Below are 5,689 nucleotides of genomic sequence, written 5' to 3' on the forward strand. Positions count from 1 at the left end.
GATACCGAATGGAATAAAAATTCCTATCTGCATAGAATGTAAAGTTCAAAGAATGGCACCAATACAATGTCTGAAAATAATTGAGAATGAAACGCTAGTGGAACATACTCCATGTACGGATAGCTGCAGCGTCATATCGTAAGCTCTAGCGTCTTCCTGTGCTTGCACCTAAAAGTATTGAGTTGTATGGTATTAGTACACACATGTACTAAGTATGGGTATATGCAAGCATGAACTAAGGACATACATCATTAATAAGAGCTCTCTCCAAACGATAATAATTATGGAAAGTAAAGTCAGTGGACTTTTGTTATGCCTCGTATTTTTTTTTATACGTAGTGCGCATCGTGATCTAGAAGACGTAAAGAAATATTAGGCAAGGATGTTATTTCCAAATGTGATATTAAGTATGAGTTGGTTAATGTAAGTGCCATTAACTTTAAGTGAGGGATTAATTAGTGGCTAATTTGGATTGATTTAATCCAATGGGCCCCACCACTCAAGGCAAAAATTAAAAAGGGATCAGATTGTGGGCTGGCCTTAGTGGACAGGTGTAGAGGGGGGCTGCCTCCACTTCATACTATTAAATGAGGTGGAGAAATCCACTCCATGCTATATAAAGTGGTGAAATGCATTGCTGCATATCATCTTCTTCTTCACCACTTGTCTTAGGCAGCCATGGAAATGGAGAAACCAACCCTGCAACTCTTGGCCAGCAGCTGCAAATAATTTGGTTAGTAATCTCCTTGTTTGGTGTGTTAATTCTTTAGAATACCCTTGTTAATTATCCATTAATTTTAAGAAGGGGGCGTGACCAGTAGCTTAGGAAGTTTGTTTTAGTTATTGAATGTGCTAAGTATGAATGGAAACCATAATCGGATTATTAGTGGTGTCATGTTGGTGCTTGGGCTGTTTATATGATTCTTTGGGTTATATGTGTTATTGTTATTACTGTGGATAATTTGGATTATTGTCGGGTTGGGACGAAGTAAGGAAAATAGGGGAGGTGCTGCCGAATTTTCGTTAGATTATTAGCTAGCTTACAAGAAAGTAAAGCACGATGTTTATCTAATTGCGGCACGATTGTTGCTTGTTATAGATTAATAGCTTGAGCAGTAAATATTGGACGTGCGGCTCAATTATACGGTATGTAACGCTGTCCCTTCTTTCTTTGCTTGGCATGACTTTTAAAAATAAGCGAATAACGGACAGATTTGATACTTACCTCTAAAGCGTCTAGGTGATGTATATTCTTGCTTCCACAATTATTCCTCTATATATCGGTTATGTCTAAGGCTATGATGATCTCTAATATCTATGGTAATGCTTCTTAGAGTCATTAAAATTTTACGTTTCCATATCGTATTAAAGGTTCATAATCTTGATAAAACATTAATCTTTGGTAATACTCCTTGCTGGTTCACGTTGATTGTTCTATTGAGTTATAAGAAATGATTTTAATTGCATATGGTTGCTCATAATATTCTGCTCGTGCATAGAGTCATTTATCATTTCACCGAGTCCCGAGCCGGGTAATGTTCGTGCGGAGTTTCTTGCATATGTCATCGAGTTCCTCACTAGAGGGCCGGGTATGTATATTATATATATGATTGGTGATGAGGATGGTTATGATGGTGATGATGACGGGATGACGTGATGATTATTTTGCCGAGCCCCTTACTAGGGAAGCTGGGCACCTTAAATGTTAAATATATGCATGATTTTCACTTAAAAAGTATATGTGTAGCGATATTTTGTTTCGACTTGCCACATTGGTATCCTGTCATCTTTACCTTATGCTTTACATACTCAGTACATTGTCCGTACTGACCCCCCTTTCCTCGGGGGGCTGCGTTTCATGCCTGCAGGTGTAGACGTGCAATTCGGTGATCCTCCCGCCTAGGATATCTACTCTGCTGATTGGGAGAGCTCCACTGTTCCAGAGCCCAGTCGTTTTGGTACATAACTTTTGTGTAGTCTTTTGCTCGTCTATGGGTATGGCGGGGCCCTGTCCCGTCGAGTTTCACTAATGTACTCTTAGAGGTCTGTGGACATTATGTGGGTTGTATATATATGTTTTGGATAATGGTCTGGACATGGTTTGTTTGGGATGTCCGCTTGTACAGGGGCAGCCTTGTCGGCTGCGTACATCATTATGCTTTGAATAGTGGCGGCCTTGTCGGCTCGCGTATGCTGTTATGGTTGAATGGTTATGACTCCTTATGAGACAGGTCCTCTTATATATATATATGACGTTGGGGTTGGCTTGATTTGATTAAATTCCATATTGTCTTAGTTTCAGTTGGTCATACTTAGCAGGTTTGTATGTGGGTGTCCAAAACGGGCACTAATCACGGCCTATCGGGTTGGGTCGTGACAAAGAGTGGTATCAGAGCGGTTCTTCCTCGGAAGTGTCTACAGACCGTGTCTAGTAGAGTCTTGTTTATCGGTGTGTTGTGCACCACATCTATAAACAGGAAGCTACAGGACATTTAGGATGTCATTCTTTCTTCTTATTCTAGATCGTGCGATAGAGCTATATATATATATATGACGTTGGGGTTGGCTTGATTTGATTAAATTCCATATTGTCTTAGTTTCAGTTGGTCATACTTAGCAGGTTTGTATGTGGGTGTCCAAAACGGGCACTAATCACGGCCTATCGGGTTGGGTCGTGACAACTTTCCAAATTCAGATTAGCAAAGTCATTCCATGAGAGTGACATTCATCATCATACTTATCATTTTGGAAACACCACATAACATATTACACATATCACATCACATAGTTCATATCATTCTTTCATATGACATGAGACCTTGGAATCATGTATATGACATTACGACTTCCAAAAATGAGGGCTCAACATATTGGACCTCAACTAGGGAGCTTTTTTTTTGCAAACACAGAGTCTGCTTCATGTATTCATATGTACTTCATTATCATTATTTCATATACTAGTGCAAACCGCAGTCATACCTAGGATGTATTTTAAGACTCTCATCGGGTTCGCTGTGCAATGACCAAGAATAACCTAGTGTCATTAATTAAGTCTAGCTCACATCTTGATTATCCTATGCTAAAACCTTTGGCATCATTCATTTCATTATGTGCATTATTTGAGGATGTCCTCATTCCTTACTAGGGAACATTAACTTTAACCGACATAGATCATGTGAGTATCATGAAATCCATTGTCTCCTCCACACCGAAAAGAGGTGGAATCACCGGCTAAAGTGAACCGAAACATGCTAGCGTACGTGGGAATTGAACCCCCTCCATATCCCTATATTGGAAGTATAGATTTGAAGACTAGTCGATATAACGAGAACCATACCCAGCATGCCAGACAGTCTAATCTCATGAGTGTTACATGAACCTTTGCCATTCCCCGAAGAAGGCATCACCACTCATAGCTAGTCTATCGGTGCTTAGTATAATTGTTTATTACATTCAACTCATACGTCATGGAATCTGGATTCTAGTATGAGGACACCATAGCTCAATAGATGATTTCTCATCTCATCATTAGTATTGAGTGTGTTAATCTCAATACTTTCATTAGAATGTTCAGAAAGACAGGTCTCTTCATTAACTTTTCACTCTCGTAGGTGAGTACATTTTGGTAACATTTACTTAGGCTCATTTGATATTGCTCTAATCTTTTTCAATAGCCTCATATCATGTTGTCACCACATTCATTAACATTATCACATTTGCTTTTCATAATTACTCACCACATTTTATGTAGATTTTCATTTAATCATATGCCAATGCACTTGGCTATTTAGTGTGTTTTACACTATTACTTAACTCTTCTATGGTTACATTATTTCATTACATACATCTTAGGTTCACTTATTTTTAAATGTACACTAGACTTATGGGTCTAAACATACAATCCATGAGGCTTCATTCATCATTCGTTGAAGTGATTCATATCTTCTAACGATTATGTGGTACATGACTTATGCATCTTGTATGCATGCCACGATCTCGATTTCCATCTAAGTAGGCAGCGTTATACTTGAAAACTTAATTCACGTATGACTTATGTATCAATATGGAATTTTGTCAATCGAACCCTATTTCAAATCCCTTGGACAACACTTTACATTTTTATTTTTATTTAATTTTAGTCAACATGACATTGTGACCCAAGTCGAGACCCAACATCAACATTTCCTTTTTATTTCAATCCTCTGAAAATTCTCTTTCTTGGCCGACGGGTTGTGGGTTCGAAACCCCACAACCCCTTTTATTGTTTTATTTATTTTCCTTGACTATCTTGAGTTGACCATGAGGTTGTGGGATCAAACCCAACCACTCGTTATTTTTCTTTTAATTCGCCTATACTGCCTAGAGGTCGTGTGTTCAATTCCCACGCCTCACATTTCTTTTATTCTTTATTTTCTCTTAACTCTCCTTTAGTGCCTTGAGGTCGTGGGTTCGATTCCCACGCCTCACATTTCATTCTTTTAATTTTCTCTTACTTTTCTCTACTGCCTTGAGGTCGTGGGTTCGATTCCCACGCCTCACGTCTAATTTCTCTTCATTTTTCCTTAATTTATTATTGAGAGGTTGTGGGTTCAAATTCCACTCCTCTCAATTCTTAATTTCATATATTAATTTCCAGCTAGGAGTACCCAAGTTCGAACTCCCCTCAGCCCCATTTCTTTATTCACCTTTTTAGTTCTTTTCATGGGTGAGTTCGCAGGTTTGATTCCTTATGACCTCACCTAATTTATACTCATTTAAAATTACATATTTGTTCATCTATGTTTAGCCAAAACTAACTTGTAATTTGCAGGAAATTTTGTCACATTTTTCAGCTCACTTCCTTCAATATTTACACGTGAATTCATAGGGTAATTCGTAGATCATTTAATACGATCTTAGGTGCATTTTTGATGGATTCGTTTAGCCAAGATATTATCACTCAAATCATCCACATTTCAACTCATATGAATATCACGAATTACATAATCATTTGTAGATGAAACCACAACATCACATTTTTAAAGACTTAACCCGAGGTACATATATACGGTTCACATTGCACACACACATACACATAATTTTGGAAAAACATCAACATATGTAACATAATCCCGAACATACGTATAAACACATAATCATCACAAAAACACATTTCATCCCTATTTTTCTACCAGCAAATATAACCAATCTATGATTCAATGGGAGCTAGTGAAAGGGACATCAAAAGGGGAACAACCCTAGTTTTTGAAATAGATTCGTTTGAACCTTAGGGGTCTCTTTGGAAAGGGACCAAGAGAGAAGATGACCCATACCTTTTTGACGTTAAACTCTCAACTTCCTGCCCAAAAAATTCACCCAAGAACATGTCAAAATCCCTTCAAATTCAACAACAACTCGACGGAGAAACTTCACTTTGCCTATGTAACTAATTTCACTTGTACTCTTATATTTTCGTTGTGAATTCTTCAAGTGTGAAGAACTACCTACTATTTTTTGAATTTATTTGGCAGATAGAATCGTGTCTGAGAGTGATAGAGATGAGAGAGAGAGAGAGAGAGAGATGAGCGTGGGAGAGAAGCGTTTTCATAGGATTAGGAGTCTAGTGTAGGACTTAGTGAATTAAAGTTTTTATTTAATTATTAATAATATGATTTCCTTTTCTAGCTCAACTAATCCACAAGTTAGTTGG

The 5,689-nt window shown here is 37.8% G+C and overlaps 1 long non-coding RNA gene across 1 annotated transcript; it reads left to right on the forward strand.

The window, feature by feature from the left end:
* The first annotated feature begins 643 nt into the window (after positions 1 to 643).
* On the forward strand, positions 644 to 2,280 carry LOC138349035 (uncharacterized). The gene is made up of 3 exons (XR_011221564.1): positions 644 to 733; positions 1,100 to 1,146; positions 1,869 to 2,280. It is a non-coding gene; the product is annotated as an uncharacterized lncRNA (long non-coding RNA).
* Positions 2,281 to 5,689: the final 3,409 nt, after the last annotated feature.

The sequence above is a fragment of the Solanum lycopersicum genome, chromosome 6 (assembly GCF_036512215.1).
Source record: "Solanum lycopersicum chromosome 6, SLM_r2.1".
In the NCBI taxonomy this organism is placed as follows: Eukaryota; Viridiplantae; Streptophyta; class Magnoliopsida; order Solanales; family Solanaceae; genus Solanum; species Solanum lycopersicum.